The sequence below is a fragment of the Apteryx mantelli genome, chromosome 1 (genome assembly GCF_036417845.1).
Source record: "Apteryx mantelli isolate bAptMan1 chromosome 1, bAptMan1.hap1, whole genome shotgun sequence".
Classification (NCBI taxonomy): Eukaryota; Metazoa; Chordata; class Aves; order Apterygiformes; family Apterygidae; genus Apteryx; species Apteryx mantelli.
Window position 1 is genome coordinate 190,319,696 of NC_089978.1, and position 21,093 is coordinate 190,340,788.

General features: G+C 36.3%; 1 long non-coding RNA gene across 1 annotated transcript in view; it reads right to left on the reverse strand.

Annotated features, from left to right (window-relative positions):
• Positions 1 to 2,324: 2,324 nt before the first annotated feature.
• The window catches only part of LOC106488532 (uncharacterized), a 58,726-nt gene continuing 39,957 nt past the window's right edge, over positions 2,325 to 21,093 (reverse strand). Inside the window, exons 2-3 of the long non-coding RNA XR_001293213.1 lie at positions 13,635 to 13,714; positions 2,325 to 2,488 (exon numbers count right to left, since the gene is read on the reverse strand). This is a non-coding gene — a long non-coding RNA (uncharacterized lncRNA). The remainder of the gene's footprint in view (positions 2,489 to 13,634; positions 13,715 to 21,093) is intronic.

Consider the following 21,093-nt stretch of genomic DNA (forward strand, 5'->3'; position numbering starts at 1 on the left):
GTTCCAGAAGTGATGAACAGTTCCAGAAGTGGAGCACTGAGTCCATTCTTACATTTATTTTCAGTAAGTGTATTAGCATCATTGCTTAGCATCATCCAATAACTCACTCATGTATTCCTGTAAACAATTTTGGTGGAAATAGTAATTTCAGTAGATTGCCTCTTTTATGGAGAAGCATTTGAAAATGTTAGAGAGATGAGACTGAATATTAGCAAAAGGTATTTCAATAACTAACCATTACAAAATGGAAATTTCCTTAAGGTCCAGTGTAGAAGAAAACCAAAATATATGCTATACAAACTGCAGCGTACTGGACATTGCTCAAGTGCCCTAAGTTGTTTATTAAATCCTTTTTATTTCTTGCTGAAGATAAACAGCTTAAAGAGAGAGGGATAGAGTGCAAATCTCATGGTTTCCCCCGTAATATGGTATAGAATGCAATTTTTCTTGCAGTTGCTTAATCCAGAGAAATACTGAACTCCAGCTTCTAGTGATGTCCATAATCTGAAATTTTATTCTCACAGGTGTCAGTGGTAGTTACAGATGCTCAGCATCTTTTAGAACGAAGGCCTTTGTTGCTGTAAATGATCTGCTTGCTTTCATTTTCTGCATTGCATACTTCTGCATGCGTCTGGCCATGATGCGACCTTCTGACGAGTTAAAACACAGAGTAAATGCTATACGAGTAAGCATACTAGTAAGGAATATATTTAGCTGACCTAGGAAGTGGAAGGAAAGACAATTTTAAAGGGACTATCTTTGCTGGTGTATCTGGGACTTTTATTTAAACTTGGAAGTAAAATGTCTGTATGCACATTTTGTTTTTAAATAAACTTTACATCTTCAGTTTTTTGACAAATTCTACTAAATTTTTGGAAAGAATTAATAAGCTCTTAATCTCTATCACTTATTCAAAAGAACGGCACCTTTCTTTCTCTACTTTCCTATTTATAGACAATAATGCTAATCATGGCAACAGTCATACAAAAACTATTTGTTGATATAAATTAAGCAAGTTTGCGTTCCTCCTACTGAGGAGCTGCCTGCATGTAAAGATTTCAGGTTTAGTAATTTTATGGAAACTGCCAGAAAAATGTAGGCCTGTAAAGGAAATGCCCTACAGAATTAGAAACTCCTACAGTGAATGTAAGGAAGAGGAGCTTTTGCCCTTGCTGTGCAGAATGTCCATCTTCTATCAATTAGGTACTAAAGAAATAAAGCTTGTGGTGCATTAATTTGTTTGGATTTGGAATATGTTTTAAGCAGAGAAAAAAACTTGATAAGATTCTATAACAAAACTTGATTTGACTTTACAATTATATATACTTCACCTTGCACAAATATGTTACAAAACATTATAATTCCATGTAATTGGGATGCAAATACAAATTAAGTTACATTAAACCAATGGAATATTGGTTCTTGGGTTTATTGTACAGTCATACATACGCTATATATAACAAATAAAAGTATATTAGCACATTTGAAGATAAAATGGTTTAAGAAATGGCTCTTTGGGGCTTTTCTCCAGACGATGTTATGATTTGTGCTGGGATCTTCTCTTCTGCCATGCTGAAATTGTGAGTATGAGAGAACTTGTGTTGTTATAAATGGCTTGGATTTCAGCCATGAAGTTTTTTTTTTTTTGGTTATATTTTGCTTTGTAGGTTTTTTCCCCTGTGCAAAAACAAGTCACACAAAGTTATTAAAGAAATTGAATCTAACACAGACAACACTAACAGTTGAATGAGTAATTTAGAAACTTACCTAAACAGTTAGAGGGTCTTGGTTTATCTTTTTTTAGACTGAAAGGTTTCCCTAAGTCAGGGACTGTTTGTTCTGTTACATTAGAAAATACATAGGACACTGGTTACCACTATAAGTGTGCTATGAACAATAATCACAACCCAAAAATTTGCTATAATAAGTGTAACGTTGTATGGATTCAGTGGAAAAGAAAAACAAATGCTGTACTGTGTTTAAAATAAAGTTATCTAGTTAAAAAACATGCATGGTTTGAAAACATAAGTAAAAACAGTTAATGGTCTTAAAGATGTAATTTTTATTTTACAAACGTATCAGGTAAATGCTTGGGAAATAGCATTTTAATAGGCAATTTCTAGAATAAATCTATTTTTCATGGCTGCATAATCCAGAAGCAAAGGCCAATGCTCTGAAGTATATCCTGAAGCCCTGGTATGACAAACTTAAGAGCACAGTCATTCAAGGCATCTTCTACAATTAAAGGACAGGGATCTGCATCTCTAGAAAACACATCAGCCTACTTAAGATCTAAACCTCTTAGTAGGTACCCGATTGTCTTCATTCACTTGCCCCTTCACAGAGGGAGAAAAGAATATACTCCTTGCTCATGGACCTCACTCAAATGCCTAAAGTTAGATGGGGTGAACGTGGTCCCTGGCTCTTAGCAGCTTGCCATATTAAAGATGATGGGACCTGTATCTTCTATTCCTTTGAAGGAGCAAACCTGCAAGGAGTAAGACAAAAAGCTTACAAAAAGCATAGTTCTCTAACTATTTCTGATTTAGTGATAGGGTCTGTTTTTCACTTTGTATCACTTAGCACCCTTCTAGCCAGGCTCAGCTGTGGTCCCTGCATCAGCTCAGAAAAGAATAGGTCTTTCGACAAAACAATGATGCTGAAAAATGGGAGTAAGGACATGACACCTCACTTTGCAGGACCGGTCTCTTTGCGAATATCACAGAAAGATTATATTTCAAGGGAAAAAGGCAAACAAAAAAAACCAGTTTGTCTGAGCTGCTACTTTCAGTATTTTTGTATGAAAAGCCCTAGTAGCAAGCAGTATTCTCAGTTCTATTGCTGAAATTGTACAGGCCTAACAACACTAAATTATGAGAGAAGAATCTAGCATATAACTGAAACAGATTCTGCTCTCATTACCTATCTGGAAAGAACAACCACACAAACTGCTAAAATTATTTTTGAAAATGTATGCATTTAAAAATGAGTCAGTCCTTCTAATTGATATAATACATCTAGAGGGCAGCTGAATGCCAGACAGGTGTTATTGCCATGAATTTATATTCTAGTAAGTGTGACAATTATATTAACACTCTAATTGCATTTGTCTTGTGGTAACGCGGAGTACCAAGAGACAGAATTGAGCAAAACCTATTATAAATCTGAAGAGAAATTTAATATAGGAAGAACAATTTGTAACCAGCTGAGATTTAAGATTTCTATTATGCATTATTTTATTTGCTACAAATCTTGGATATTTTTGCTTCATAAAAAGGTTCTAAAAATGAAATAAAGTAGAAGGATACAGAGTTTCAGCTCTTATTGCCAACACTCAGTAAACACGAATTCATCCCTAACATGCACTGCAGGAAGTCAACTATGCAATCTTAATGATCCTAGAGTCTTTTTTGAAAGTATACAGTTCATAATCTCAAGCAAATTTCAGAATAGTAAGTCAATTAGGATATCATGCAGAGCAACAGAAAAGGCAATGCCAGCTGGAGGCATTCATTGAACCTCATTGTCAATGCAGCAATAAAAAAAAAATCCTGTTTTACTAAAATGAAAACAATAAAACAAAGATAAGCTGAAATGGGTCAGGAAGTAAAATAGTCCTGAGTTGCCAACTACAAATAGATGAGCATTTAAGAACTTTGGATATCTATTAATTAACAGATTTTGGGTTAGTCTAACTGGCTGTCACCGCTGGATGTCACTGCTGCTTCAAAGAAAAGCTGCTGCACACATGTTTATCAGGCTGCAGAGCTTGGAAATGGCAGTATTGGGAATTACAAATATTATCATGCTTAGACTCTTCTTCAGCTTGCTTTTCACTTTTATCATCTCTCCAACTTACTTCAGAAGTTGAAATTGGTTTGTTAGCCTCAATAACACTTAAAGGAAATGAAGGAAGGAAAGGTAATTCCACAGCCAGCAATCATGCCACTGTAGTTATCATACTAATCCTAATCCTACCACTGTGTTAGGTTTTTCTTTAAATTAGGTACACTAGGCCTCCTGGAACATCATCTTTGTATCTACTCTTGTGCCATCTCAACAAAGACTTGAAATTTTCATTATTGTATACTAGTATCTTCATGTTTTTCCATATTTTTATTCTCCAGTTAAAATGGGATACACAACTTTACCATAAATCTAAATAAGGAGTATTTGTAATAAATGTGTTGATTAGCTAAACCTGGAAACAATGAGAATTAATTTATCTAGCGATACCTTGCTTTAGACTTCAGTCATGTTAAAATCCTATTTTCACCTACGGGGCATATAGCTGTAATAAAAATGATCTCCTCTTATTGTTCAGATTAATTTAGTCCAATGGCAAAACTAGAAAGAAGGGAAAAGACAGCCTGGCCATGTCAACATTGTGCTTAAGCATCCTTCTCTGCAGACTGAGGCACTGTGAAAAGACCAAACCAAGAAGCTAGAAAAGCAATGGATACTACAGATCTGCGTGTGGCCTCTGCCAGACCTTGCAGGTGGCAGTTCACTGGCAAATGTTCTCTCCTCTCAGACTCTTCTTGTGGATTAATGTTAAAAGAAGGCAAGTAAAGTATAGGAATCATGGATTTTTTTTTTTCCACAGTGGAACAAGTTTACGAGGGGCATCCCTCAGAGATTTTGCTGTTCAACATATCCATAAATGAGCTAGAAAGCGGGAGAATACTGAGATGAAGACTACTAAAGATACAACACTTTTCAAGGTACCAAAATCTAAGCTTTAAGAAGGATTTCATGGAACCAAGTAACTGAAGGTAGAACAGCAGATGAAAATCAGTGCTGATAATAAATTGATGAACACTGGAAAAAATAACCACATATACAGAAAAATGGAATCTAAGTCATTATCACACAAAAACATGTTTAAGCATAAATATGTTCTCTGAAAATATCAATTCAATTCTCAGAAATGGTCAAAAAGGCAACTACAACTTGGAAATATTACTGGTCATATTGTTGTAGCTTTGATTTCCAGATAAAGGCAATACCAGTTTCACAAAAAGTGATATCTCATATGGCTGAAAAAAAACTAACAAGCTTTCAGACACTCAAGCTCTTCTCTGGTTCTTAGCAGCAGCAGTCATCAAAGCTTACTACAAGCTGAGAACAATCATTTTGAGTTCAGCTTAACTATGTCAAGCAGTTAAACCATGTTGAGCAGACCAGGAGTGTTAAGTATACTAACTTTAATGGACAGCTTTAGGTGAGTTTTCTGAATGCCATGTGCCAATTTGCTTTAATAGAGAAAGAAACTTCAGTGTCATATCAAAGATGTCACATACAGCCTTCACAGGAAGCTCTACAGAGAAATCATTTAAAAATGACAACCTACATGGAAAAAGATCTTACCTTGTATATTTTTTCCAGAACATCTGTTCCTATTTCTCAAACAGTCCCTCAACTTTGCTAAGCTCATCATTAGGAGCAGACTCTCCTTACACAAACAGATGTTCCCAACAGAACCAGCTCATGCCAGGGCAGCAAATGCAAAGCTTGGTGACCATCTTCACAAATACCAAAAAAATAAACCCATCCACTGCACCTCAGGAATGTAATACACTCTGTACAATTTACCAAATGCTCTTATCACATGCATCTAGGTGTCTAAAACTAAACAATTATTATGCACCAAAACAAACGCACAGGGACAGTTGATAAAGGACAGAAACACCTAACTACTAGCGGGAAAACACACCTCACAAAACAAGTTCTCTCTTTCTGATGTCTGTGTTCTTCATCTGAGGAGATCTACAAAACACCTTTTAAAGATAAGCCTCAGAACTAAAAACACATACGCTAAAATCTTTGATTCAATAGGGATACTAGTTTTTGGAGACAATATAAATTCCCAGGCAGCTCCTAGCAAGCCCCACCACATTCCTGAGGCAATAAATTGCCTTTCTTTCCCACAAGAATAAGTGATCTCATCATTTTTAAATACTCCCACCACATGTACAAACTATTTTTTCTCCCAGTTAGTCTAATTGATTTATACAATGAAGTTGAACACAAAACAACTGTTCTTGACTTACATTTAGCCTCAAAGGCTGATGTTGTAATTCAGGAATTATTATGAAAATTGCTGAGGACAAAAAAAAGTCATTATGCTACTGTATAAGTAAATCTGTGCTATGCCCATCTTTTTTATATAGATGCCATTATGGTCACTCATTCTCAAAAGGAAAAGCAGAATTTGAGAAATTACAGAGATGGAGAAAAAGAGGACTAGAGGTATGGGATGTCTTCCATGCAAGAACTGCATAAACCTGGTCTCCTTTTTTCATAAAAGGTCTATAGCCTTGTGAATGATCTGGAGAAAATGAATACAACCAGTGATATCATCCGGCACTGGATTTAAAAGAAATACATAACTGGAGAGCTCATTGTCAGTGAATGTTGAGTAGGTCAACAGTACAAGTGGCTATTTGGTCTCTTGATGGTTATGGAAAACAATGGTTCAGATACAACCTGTGGCTCACAATGCCTTAAAGTTGCTGATTGCTGAAAGATGGGTAGGGAAAGACTCGTTCTCTGTTCATGACTCATTTCTTATTCTCCTGCCTCCCTCCATGCCTCTCCCTACCTCCTTGCTACTGTGAACCCCTGTGATGTGATACAGCAGTTCTCAGGAGCAGATTCGGTCTCAGTGTCCTCATTAACCCTGTCCCCTGCTCCTGTGTTGTGGCATTGGCACCTCTTGCTCTCTCCTGACAGTGCCACTACTGGGAATGGCAGATGCACCAGCAGCACAGTCAGGAACGGCAGAGGGACAACCCATAGTTAGGAGAAATCTTTACACCTTCTTTATTTCCTGAACAAATGGGTGTCCAGCTCATATGTCTTCCATTATCAAACTTGTATAGCTAAGTCAGAATCTATGTTCTTACTGGTCTGCAAACTGAAAGAGCATTTAAGACAAAATCCTATCATCTTGTTATTCCCAAAACTGCATAGAACATAACATGTAACCCACATCCTGTCTCTACCCATAGTCCACATTCTTGGTTTGTTTGAGGTTTTTCTTCTTCCACATAGTCTCTAGGATACAGGCTACTACCTGAGGCAAAGGGCAAACTCAGAACGCATATAAGGAGATATATTATTGACACTATTGAGACATTAGCTTCTGCTTCCTTGTTTAGGATATGGTTATTCTAATTTCTGTGAGCTCAAACTTCTTTTGTATTCATCTGATTTCTGTTCCCCCAGCAAGGGAATAGCTATCTTTCATCGCTAGCAACAGCAAGACCACTTGTTCCAGACTGGGAAGTGAAAACTGGCTGCAGTTACTAAAGCTAAGTGTAAATACTCCTTCTCCTCACTTGAGAGAGAGAGTTGTTGCTATCAATTACATGTATTTAGCTTTTCCCTGGCAAGTATAAACACTTGCATACAGTAATTGCAGCTGCTCCTATGCCCCAAGGAGGAAAAGGGAGAAGGAAAGTAAATCAGAATAACTTTTTTATTGTTTTTCTCTTAAGTTTTATGCTTATAATTACACTAATGTTGCAATTAATAATTTAAAAGATATTTTGATTTTTAAATAGTTCTTTTTAGTATTTTATAAACATCACCCCCAAAACACCATAGCTTTGTAAAAACTGCTCAAAATCTAATGCATTCCTCATGTGCTCAGAATCAATAAACTAAGAAACACGACTGAGAATATTAAATGGTATGATACACTATAATTCATTTATATTATGTCTAATAAATTTACCATAACAAATAGAAATGCATTAAGATACATTTTTAATACCTTAATTCCTTTCATAGTAAAGCCACAGCTGAGACATAGTGAGGAGATATTTCTGTATAATATTTCTTTGTCCAATGATTAAAAAACAAAGTATTTTTATAGTCCTTATGTATTCTATATTCCTTTGTAGTCATTGATGCTATGAGTTTTGTAACAGTAAATTAAAAATTAGGAATTGCACACAGTATGTAATTGTATCCTTTTGTTTATTAAAAATACTAAACACATTCAGGTATTTATGTCTATATGAGAAAAAGCAGCCATTTTTCTTTTAAAATGAAATCTTTTATAGAATGGTAACTCAAAACTGCATATATATTTTTGTAATTTGGTAAAGCGTGATGTATCAGTGAAGATTTGCTCTTTCTTTCTTTTTTCTTTCTTTCTTTTTTTTTTTTTACAGGAAATCATGCCTTCCAACTCTGCTGGAGTTCTTGGAAGAAACCAACAAGAATGTCAACTCAGAGCTCATTAACAGTGAAAAAAAATTGCTAAGTGTTATTAGGAAAGAAACAGAAAACACACCAGAAAATGTCATGATGCTGTTCTATAGATCCCTGATGTCTACAGCTTAAACACTGCGAACAGTTCTGGTCTTTTCATTCCCTTCCTCTCAAAAATGATGCAGTTGGAAAGTACAGGAGAAAGAAGCAGTGTCTACATTAGAAATAGTGAGAAAGAACTGCCACAAAGGACCTGATGCATTTTGCATGCACAACAGGCACTTTGGGTGTTTTACTTCTGACTAGCACTAGCGTGGTCCCAGGACTGAACACCCATTGCTCTCAGTGCCTCTCTCAGCCCAGCGATTCAGCTGTCTGTAAGGTAACACCCAGTCTAGCACAGCTCAGCAGTGTGACCTTGGTTCAGGTTTATTAAAGTGTTAGGAAAGCATGAGACAGTACGCGACCTAAAATTATGCAAGACAGGAGAAGTAAAAGCACAGAAAGAAGTGTAATTGTTGAGATGGTAATAGATAGCAGTTCAATGATTCAAGAAGAAAGGCAATGACATTGAAAGGTTTAAAACGCTAAGAAAAAAGGTAAGAATCAGAAGATGGCAACTCAGCAACATCAAAGATCAGTCTATTCCAAGGAGCAACAGAGGCTAACCATTTCCCCATGACTGAGGCCTGCTGGGCTAGTAAAGACTCGCTGGGTGTCTTTCTGAGAATGGTAGCTAGTTATCCTACCTATTGCATGTATTAAGCAACAAATAATGCTTTGTACTCATAGGTTTTGTTTATCCTGCTTATAGAATTTCTTGAGAAATGGTAAAAGTTGCTCAAGCAAAATGTTCCAGAGAGAGGCTTGTCACGCTACGAAGGTCATTTGAAATACAGATGTATGTGGAGCACAATTTCCAGTTTAGTTTCATTGGAGGAAATCCAGTTTGTGTGCTCCCTGGCTGCTTAACTCTAAATGAGAAAAACTGGGAGATCTGCATCAAAAGCTCACTGCATGCGAGCAACATGAATACTGTGGATTTTACTGCTAATTATGTAAGGATGTCAAAAATTTTTGAATGACTTCAAAAGCAATTACACAAGTGCTATAGAGAAATCTATGAAATACTATTCAAAGATGCCACCTCTGATTTGGGAATTCCAAAAGCAACAAGTTACTGGGGACAAAGAGAAAACTGTAGGATTATATTATTCTATCTTTTCCCTGTTTTATACTCTTCCCTCATTATACGTTATTTGAAACTCCTGGAGACAAAATGCTAGGCCAGATGGACTTCTGATGTGACCATTCTTAAGTTCTTATGTGTAATTTCTGTTTTCCCTCAGAATTTTGCCATGTGTATTATCACTATTCATAAACTAGCCAATCTTATATACATGCCCCTTTGTATACAGAAGTGATAAACAGTTGGGTTTTTTGTTAACAATCTCCTTTCATCTTCCTACTACAGAATGTGAGCCTTTTTGGAGCCCTTTTCTTTGATTTTACTTTGCTTGTCATGTAGCACTGCCATCTTACGTAGCCAGACAGATAACTTTGCTAAAGTACTGCATAAAAGTTACGTTCTATTGTATATATGCTATCAAAACTGTCTACACACAGTAAAACACTCAAATGCTAATGTCAAGCAAAGTTAGGATAATCAGGCATCTCGGTTTAGCCACAACTACAACGGAATACACTTCTTTCTCCTGAAAACTCTGTGAAAACTCCTGAAGACTGTCTTCCAGAGACTTGTTTTCCAGAGACAAGACAATTTCCTTTGAATAAAGAATATTTTTGTCTTCTTCCACTGGTCACTTTATGCTAAAATGTCAAAAGCAACTTAACTTAATCCACACTTCTGTATTCATCATAGGCCTAAATTTCTAGGATCATGACAAAATGTTGGGTGTGCAGCATATCCTCAGCTCCCCAAAACTCAGTCCTGTTAAAATATCTTTGATTACATGAGCTCCTTGGGAAAAGAAGTATAGAGCTGAAATAAAAAGTCAGGATTACATCAGGGAACTCTTGAGTACTTCTGCATTAAAATAGCAATAATGATGGCCACATACAGTTTCTCAAATAGTACCATATACTGTAAAACATCTGTAATTATTCTCTGGCTGCATGAAGCTTATTTGAAGGTGCACAGTACGCCCTTGATTAAGCCCAGGCATGCCTTCAGTGCACATTTTATAATGAAATTAGCCACGTATGGACAACACATTTTAAGGTACATGTTTTGTCTGTTGGAGGAAGAAAGAAAGAGAGTGCTGTTCACTCATGCAATTTCAAAGCCAATAAGTCAATCAAATGAAATCTATTTTTACCCTGACATTGAAAGTCAGTTCCTCTGATAACAGCCCACTCCTTGTGCAATTTCAAACCTATTGTTCCAGTTGTGGAAGTAGTTATAGAAATCACATTCTTATAAGGAGAAAAATATGTTTTTCAGTTTCCTGATATCAAAGAATGACAAACTTATCTCAGATTTAAATAAAAACCAGAGCCAAAAATCTTTGCCTTAAGAAGGGATTGTTTCAGAAAATAATTAGTGAAAGGAAACATCTGGGCTGGCAAAATGGGAACATATATATATCCATATATATATGTATTTATCCATATATATATCCCTATATATATATATATATATCCCTATAGGATATCCCTAACAGTACAGCTCACAAATGATCCAGTTTCAGGTATAACTTGTAGCTCGTGTTTTTTGTAAACATGAATTCTTAAAGGTAGATTTTAAATTCATATATTACCTTTAAATAAAAATGGCCTGTATTTAAACACTGTGCATCTGCATATCCATCTGAAGTTGACTGGAACTAAGTTATCGACATTTTTGAAAGCTTGATTGCGTTTACTTAATCTACAGAGTTCAGAGGCTAACTTTAGAGGCCCAGGAAAGTTTCTTGTTTGTTTTAGTTACAAATGATACAAATGCACTCTCACGTACACCGTTTCAGTCTCTAAACACCTAAAGGTGAGGGAGCAAATTTATATACGTTTATTTCAAAGACACCCATCCTTGCAAGGTGGGTCCTTGCTTGCATTTTATATTCAAAATTTCTTCTAGTCTATCATTTTTCTAAAGACTGGTAATAGATTTTACTATGAGGTTTTGGCACACAGTGTCACACAGATTTGTGTGTTTTACAGAAAATGAATCTTCAACTTGTAATTTTAAAGTAGGTATAATTTTGAGTTATTTAGGTTTCACAGCATTTTTAATTTCACAAATTTTTAGGATCAAGAATCTGCACAGATTATTGTTATGAGAGATTTATAACCTGTATAGGCTGCAATTTCATGAATAATATACTGATGCACTGTATAATTTGAGAGATCAGAGAGGAAAGCATCCTCATTTAAACACCTATTTGCATATAATCATTTTAGGCTCTGACAGCACTGGCAGCAGTATAAATCTGCAGTTTTGTGATGCAGCAATTCTGGACTTGCACCTACAGAATCTATACATGGAGTACAGCAGGGAAAAGAAATGTCTTGAAATGCACTGTATGAATGAAGACAATGAAACGGCATAGAGTCTGCCTCCCCAAAGCATTGTTACTGCAGTAACATGGGACTCCATCTGGTTTTATTAACAATACCAAGGGGAGGGCAACTTAGCTTGGCTCATCACAATATTTTCAGTGGCTGTTTTTTAAACAAAACTTTCAATGGCAGACTAATTTTCTTTCTCTTCTTCTCATACTAGGACTTGCTAAAGAAATCCACTTAAAGGTCTTTAAAATATTGTTTTACTCTGATTTAAAATACATCAAAGGCTTTTCTTTTTTTATTATGGCCCCTGAGTGGTTTAGCTGATGTAGCTAAAAACACTTCTGTAAACCGCTCTGATTTGTGTTACACATGATGAAATAATTCAGTTTCTAATGATTGTGTTGCTACATCTCAGGAGAATTTTACAGCTCCTGGAAGTTCTTTTTAGAAAAAAAAAAATAAATCTCAGAACAGTTCATTAAAAAGTAATGTACAAAATGACAGCAAAGTCCTTAAACTCTCAGTGTATCTACACACTTTATTAACACAACCCTAGAAAATGAATATAAAAATAAAGAAAATTAACTGAGTGCTTCACCTATTCTCTGATTCTGATTCATTGGTTATTCACTGTTTTAAGACTGATCAGTATATTAATTTGCTTCACCACCATAAGGAAATATTTCTATTAATGTTTAATTAGGCATAAATGTTACCACAAAAAAGCCTTTCTGACCACAGCAATTTAGGGTTTCTAGAACTAGTGTCAGAAAGGATATGTTTAAAGACAGATGGGTGTAAAAAAAGTATGCAAACTCATTTTCAGTTTTTTTCTTCAGTGCCTTGTTGTTCTTTTTAAAACTGATATTCAGAGTAAGTTTAATCTATGTAGTGTGATTTATCCCCGCCATGTCCTCCCTTGCAACCTCTTCCAGGCCTCATCAGAGAGATTTTTTTTTCTCAGAATCAAGAAAAAATTAAGTTGAATCATCTCCTATTCATATCCCTAATTTCATATTCATAATCTACTATTCTAAGTAAATTCTAATAATAATTGGCTCAAAGATTAAAAGGAATTTCATTTCTTATCATTAGCTTTTTATAGGCTTCATCTGTTTGTACCTAAGTTTGAGGTGAGCAAACTGAAACAGAAAGAGGCCAGTACTGTGCAGCTGAAGGCTTTGGCACAAACACAACCAACTATCTGATCTTGCTCAGTTCTGAAGGAATAAAATAACAGAGGCTTTAAGATTTATCTTAAAATTAGGCCTTCCAGAGAAATGTGTAGCTCACTGGATTTTAATTCTTCTCTGCCTCCATGGCCAGAAGGCACTTTCTGGTGCCCCCTGTGTTGACCCCCAGAATTGTAATGAAGCAGACCACTGCAGACAGTGCTCCACCAGATGTTTCTTTTTCTGCTTGTCACGAATCCTGCTTGACAGTCTTTCAGAGGCATGAGACAGTGGATAGGTTCACACAAGCAGTTTCACTGACATGCCTGATGTTGCTGGAGTCAGCTGAACCTCAATCGAAGTCTTAACAGCAAGTATTCAATGCCATTTTTTACTGACATTTACTCAGATTTAGCCTGACAAATACTCTAGTTGACACAACCATCTTAAGGACATTTTGTTGATCTGAGATTTCCACAGAGCATTTTATCACATGCTGTCCCATTTCCTTGCACTAGGACAGCAGCAAGCAAGAGCCAGACTTATCCCTGCTTGCACTTTAGAATAAACGACTTCACGATGCCTAAGGCCTGGGAGGATGGAATGCAAAGGCTAGAAGAGATTCTAGTTTTATACTGATATAACTCTAAGGACTTCATCAGAGTTACTTCTGGTCTGGAAAAACAAAGGTGGGATAGAAAGGTCACTTACCATTTTTCTTAAGTGGAATCTTTAAAGATGTGTTATCCCAAGTAAATTGCCCTGTAGGTTCCCATGTGCCAACGAAGCAGCTGGAATAGAAGAGCAATGAAGGGACTTACAGAAAGTCTCTCTTAGAGAGACAGGCTCTCTTGGAAAGAGAACCCAACCAAACATGTTGGGCTGCCCTAAACTGCACTAAAAATTAACTATAACCACAAAACATCAAAAGTGTCTGAGGACAATGACACTATGTGAGAGAAGAAGCAGAAAGAAAGAGCTGGTTTGATGTTGGGGCATGCCACCCTAGAAGTCTTCAATTTAGTGTGTGGTCAAAGTTAAAAAACTAAATAGCAGCAAAATTTCCAGCCCTGGGCATATGATGAAAGGCATCCAGGCAGTGAAATGCACACAAGCACTTGAATGAGAACAAGGCTGGTTGCTAGAAACCACAATTCATTTATAGATAACTCTTTAAAAAAGTATTTGATTCAGGGGTTAGTTTAAAAAAATAAATCAGCTTTGCCTAGAAGGAAATTTATAACCATCAGGGAGCAAGATTCTGGACCTTCCAAAGTCGGAGCAAACAACTAATTTTAAAAATGGAGATATTTATGAACAAGATTGAAGAATACCATGGTTTCACACAGCAGAAGGCCTTTCCTTATTCTGTGGTTCTCTGTTTTTTAATAAATCTACTAATAATAATGCACCAGAAAACACCATGTTATAAAAACATGAATTAAAAAATAAACTAACAACATTTTGAATACAGTAGAGTTTATGTTTCTGAGCTTTGATTACCTTAAGTCCTTACACAGGCACCTGCTGTTCCCCAGATCACTGTATCAAACTCTATTCTTACCTGCTGTACAAGTAATTATATGGAGCTGTTCAACTTTAGATTAAGATTAGCTTGTCATGCATCAAAGGTTCGAGAAGCTTAAGGAAATTTTTCATGCCATAATAAAATGTAATACTATCATTTTTCAAATAAGCTTAATGAAATATTAAGCATGATAGCCTGACTGTGCACTTCCACACTAAAACTTGTGAATGGAGAACAGAAGACACAGGAAAGTCTGTAACGTTCACTTCTGGGTGTTTTCATAAAGAATCTTAATGTGAGAGGACCAGTCCAGGAAGCTACCAAATAGGTACAGAAATTGTCTTCTAAATTTTGGAGCTATGCATCACATGGATTTCTGTTTCAAGCCTTTCCCGTGGCTGGTGTCCTGCTTCCCCATCCTGGCTGCACAACCTGTTTGCATATGCCACTTCTGGCATATGTTAATAAGGTGCAGACATAGCCATAAAGAAATGTTATGTCAGAAAAAATTCCCACCAGATTTAGCATAACCAAGATTACCTGATGACAGAGAAAAATGCATTTGTATAAACATGCTTACTTTCAGCTTAATATTTTGGGTTGTTTTCTCAATATACTGGTGCAATATAAGGTATATGGACTCAGCCACCCTGTTGGAACACCTAAGGAACTAAATTTATCTTAAATATACTGTACGAGCTGGACAATAGTATCATAAATTCTGAAAATTTATCTAGGTGGCATACTAGGCCACTGCAAAGTAGTTAAGTGATGGTTCATGAGCAGAACTTGCTAACTACTTGATATAGAGCTATGCCTCTTCCAGAAAGTATAATTAGAATTGAGCAAATAATATTTTTAATTATTTACTTCTCCTCCAAAACAACAACAAATTTTTCAAACCAAGTATTTTGCTTGATCCCTAAATGAAACATTCCATTTGAATTTCAATGCTTTAACTTTTTTATTAAAAACAGTTGAATTTATAACCTAACTATCATTTAAAAATTATATGCTGGAGCTGGAAGATATCTAAAGGAAGCACAGTGCACAACTTTCCTCATTTAAACTCTTTTTAGAAGAGAGGGGAGAGGATTGTTTGCAGAATCTGAAGTCGACCCAAGTTTGATTAACTATGCATCCAGAGAAGTTTACACAACACAAATTATGATTCTCACAGTATAAAGCCTTAAAGATGCTCATCATTTAGTTTTCAGCCTCATCATAATTAACTTATATAAATCAACAGATTACATTATCTTTACGTATACTGATCAACATTATATGGATGCTGCATATAGTAAAAATAATTTTTATAAAGGTTGACAGAGAAGACATTAAAAGTCTTAAAGTTCTCTTAAAGTTCTAAATTGAATTTACATAAAATTGACAAAGTTAATTTTAAAATTAACAAATTGTCTTCCTACTTGAATCATTTCTGAGTTGTGAAAGAAAAACATTCATATATTTCTATTTTGTAGGCTGTCTTCACCAATTACAAACAATCACCAATGAAATCTGACTAAAAATATGGGAATCGCTTAATTTTCACATTTTGAAGAACAGAGAGATTGATCAACCAGTTTGCCTCAGACTTTCCTATAGAGTTTGCCTGTAAGACATTTACATTTTAAAATGGTAAGGATTATATACCACATTACTTTCAACTCTCAAATATTTAGAATTTCTAGTATGTCCTTGAGGGAATGTAAATTAAATAAACACAACTTGAAGGTGAATTGTGTTTTTGTTCTCTCACAAATCATACACAGGAGCACTATGTGGTGGCAGAATAAAGAGGACTTTAATCATGTCAGGTTTCAGAATGTCTGATGGCTGCTCTCCCTGGTTGTGTTCACCCATTCCTTCATTTGCGGTCTGCATCACTGCACATACCTGTTTGCCAGCTATGACTCCACAGCATGTCTAATTGAGTTTGCAAGCTGCAAATCTGGCCTCTGGCTACTGGATGAAAACAACATGATTCAGTAACACTTCTTTCAAATGAAAGCAGTAACTATTTACCCATAGGAAGACAGAAATCAGATCCAAACAGCTAGAATGTCCAAACCTTAAAGCTTAACTCTCACTTTGAAGTTGAGGTAGGCTCAATTCATCCTAGAGAGCCCTTGTCTTAGTCTACTGTCAAGACATTGCCTCTTCCCCTCTTGTTCTGTGACCCCTTTTACTTGTTGCACGTTCTTCTGGCTTCCATGAACTGCTACACTTTAACTGATAGATTATATACTCCATCATGTACGTTCCAGCACAGAGACTATTGTAGAAATCTCTCTGAATAATTAGGTATAGTGAATGGAGTCACTGCCAGGTTCCTGTGGGCATAACATGAGCGCCGTGTAGCCAGAAATATTGGCAAAGATATACAGACTGTTCACTAAAAGAATTCTGATATCTTCCACTGACGAAGAAAGTCATTAAATTCATGACCATTGCTATCCTCTGTCCTACATTAAAGTCTTAAGATTCCCACCAAAGCTAAAAACTGTTCTTTTTGCTACAACAAAAATGTAACAGAGAAAGCTGCTGCCCCAAAGAACTTACATTCTAAATAAGCAAAACAAATAAATATGGGAAGAAGGAAGCACTGTTATTCGCACATGAAACATGGGTTTACTCAGGTAAAGCAAGATGCTTCATCTTTCTGATTTCACTGTAACAGACAGCAAAGCTAATTCATTGTATTTACTCCACACGATATAGCCTAGCTCAAGAAAGAGTGATTGTACTGCACAGCTACATTGCAGCTACATCAAATGACTTGATTCACAGCATCAGGCAACTAGATTAGCACTGTGACTAGTTTAGCAATTGATAACCTGCTGTAACCTCAGCTGCTGCATTCTCATTTTGCCAGTAGTTTGAGCACTTCTGCTGTTAACTACTCAAGGTAATTGCTCCATTGGAGGTTTGGGTTGAAATTTTATTTAACTTAAGTGAAAGGTTTGGATGTGCACAGAAATCAGGCTAAGGAAAAAAGGAGCCTTTTTATGGAGACCACTATATTTCATTTTTCCTTTCACCCCTGAAAAAGCCATCTCTAGTGTTTTTTCCAAGGTCGCAAAAAACTTCATGGCAAAAGCAGGAACACAACCCCTCTTTTAAGTCCAGTTTTATCAACACAGCAAAGCTTCCACAATTACTAAATTTAAAAAATGAACAATTAATGCAAAACAATAAAATTTATATAGGCCTCAATTGTATATACTTCCATCAGGCTGAGAAAGAAAATAAACATGACAAGTATAGAAATGAACAACATAAATTTATTTTTCCTTTTCTTTTTTATGGACTTTATTATTAATACCTGACAGTATGTGGAATTCTGTAATTCATCACTAGATGCACACTAGAACTGGGGGAAAAAAAGTCACCTGTAAAACCTCTGCAATCACAGCAGATTCAATAAAAGAGAAAATTCTGAAAGAACCACCTTGAAAAGTACTGACACACGGCATTCATCGTCACAGTGGGGAATAAAGAGGAAACACATAAGAGCATCCAATACACACACTGGTAGTTAAGAGAATGAAGTTTCTGTGTGAAAGCACATGTTTCAGTTTATGAATTCTTTTATCCTTCCTCTTTGAAGACGTTTTGACTTGATTGTCTAAACTCCCATTGGGCTGAAAAAGAGCTCATATTACAAGCACAGAGATGAGTTTCATGAAAACATTTTTATGAGCATTTGAAGAAACAAACCAGTTCAAAAAGAGATTAGATAAATTCCTGTTGGACAGGCTAATCAGCAGCTATTAAACACAGTGGTCCACCTGCAGGCCCTGGATGAGCAATGCTGTAAACAGCCGAACACTGGAAGCTTGGAAGGTGAAGCAGGAGAAGCATTTGCTGGTAGCTCCTGCTCGGGGCAGGACGCTGGACAAGACCTGACTCAGTGAGGCCTTACTTACGGCCTTGCATTATGTTACATTACCACTCTGCACTGTAGCCACTCTCACTCAAATTGTCACGTGACAGGCTAGCCCTGGGCATCTTAAGGCAAGAAGACAGTCTGTAAATTTATTTTTCTAAGTAGATGAAATGTACTATTGGAAGCATAACAGCAAAGTAACCCAATTTTATCAGTACTCTGAATAATACTGAATGTTTACTTGGATGCAGTTCTTGGAAAACGTTCTTTACCAGCCTCTGGAAAATCATGATTTTCTCTTTTCTCAACAAAAAACATTAAAAAAGTTCATTGTGGTCTGGATGATTACCAGGCCACCAGTGGATTTCCGGTTGCTGTTGCCCAGGCAGATCTTTCTAACACAAATAACACATAAAAGGTTTATATTTTATGCCAGATGGTACCAACTATATGACATCTCCTTCTTCACTATGTTAGTTCATTATTGATTGCACTTCAGGTGAAAATTAATGTAGTCTGTTTTATTTTTAAATATGTCCCAAATAGAGTAGCAGATGTTGGGGGGAAGGGAGGGAGATTCCACCATCTCAGTATGCTATGTTTGATATAGCTTTCTTATGATTCCTCTAGTATATGTAAATATTATACTGCCACGTGTGCATGTGCTTCTGTGCCAGTTTGTTTTTTTTATCTGACCCACTGTGTGAACACATGTTCATTTATTTTATAGAACATACAACATCTAAAAGTATTTTTTGCTACTTATTCTAAAATCTATAACTTTATAGCAAAGTGTCAAAAGAAAAAAACAAACAAACTATGAATCTACATTTTAATTCCACTGAGTAAGCGATAGAAGGTATGATTTCTGTGAAGAAACTACAGCGATGTCCAGGGATAGAAACCTCCTGATTCTCAGCTGTAACCTTGGCTTGTGGTGCTACCCAGAAAATCTGGAGGGGTCTGGCTAAATTCCAGGATCCTGTGATCACCTGCATATGGAACAGCTACACTGCCCAGAGCCTTCACAGCACTACATATGGAAGCTTTTTCAACCGCCAACCACACCTTTGGCACCAACCATACCTTAAAACCTAAGAACAACTACTCTGGTTAAGACAATGGTGCATCTGGCCTGGTATCATGCCTCTGGCAGTGCCCAAGAGAATTAGACCAGGATGATATAACCATGATGTTTCCTCCAAACATTCTCTCTTCTTCCAGAGCTTCGTGATTTAGGGACTTCCTGAATCAGGGGTAGTACCCTTCTGCTTAATAACCTTTGATGGATTGCTCTTCTGCAAATTTGTCTAATCGCTTTTTGAGCCCATGTGAAAACATTTTGGACCCACACATCCTGTAGCAATAAAACCAACAGTCTGATCATTTGTTACATGGAAAATATATTCTTTTGTTCATTCTGAACATTTTCTCATGAAAGACGAGGAAGTTTCAAATAAAATTATTATGAGAAACAGTGAACAGTCATTCCCTGTTCACCTTCTGCATGCCCTTCATAATTTAATAGTGCTCTATCATATCTTTCCCCTCACTCCCCCAGACAGCTCTTTCCAAGGCTGAAGAATCACACTCTATATCTATACTATTTCATATGTTTTCAAGAGTCTGGATATTACATTTCACATGAAAATTCTTCCTTTTTCTGTGTCAGACTTATCTGCTGTAATGTCACATCAGGTATTGCTCTTCTTAGCAATACCAGAGAGCTAATCAGATTAGTTATAAACAAATGGAATATGGAAAATGATACATGATGAATCAAGCAGACTTGTTTTTAGGGTGCTTGTTATATGTAGGCAGGTGGCCGCTACCACATTCTAAAAGTGAAACGAGAGTTACCTGCTCTGTATGGGTAAAATTCATGAGCAAAGTGCTACTGTGTACAAGAGCCAGAAATTTAGTCACCTAGACAATGCACCTCCTGTAGCACACCAAATGTCCACAAACACTAAAATTATATCTTCTGTAAAATGCAAATGAAGATATATACATATTCTTCTACTATCTGTGTCAGTCTAAATTGGGGAACCAAACAAATCCAGAGGACTTACCCAAAATATAGCTGGAAAAGGCTGAATTCACACTGTTGCATTCAGCAGTGAGCTGCAATTTTTGAGACAGATGCTGCCCTCACCTCTGCAGGTACTGAACACATCCAGCTAAGAGAACTAGTGCAAGTCCAGTGCACAAAAGGAAAACTACCCTTTTCCTGGCAAACAGAAATAAAACTACCCTTTTCCTGGCAGACAGAAATATCTAGTAATGGAGCATTACAAAGAAAGAGGATTGTTGCGTTCTGTTCTCTGACCAAAATGGGTTGCTAGGATCATAAAAGGACATATAAGACTCCATTGAAAACCTTTCTTTACCTGGTTTTCCTCAGAATTTAAGCTGTCTCCATCTTGAAGCTGATGTGTTATGAGACGCAGCCACTTCTGCCATTACTATCAGATTGAAGACAGATGTTTTTTAGGAGAGTTTGCTTGGAAGTACTGCAGTCCTGCCATCATTGGCAATGATATGCAATATTATACTTTCAAGAACTGTAAATATTGACACTTGACTGACTTTCCCACCAGGATGAGAATCTATTCTTGCTCTCATATCTATGGAATAATCAATAAACTACAACTTCATATACTAAATGAGAAAATCTAGGGAGGCCAAAATAGACTGAAAGCTAAATTTATCTTTCAGGATTTTTCTGTGTTGCTTAGCACCCAAATCATGAA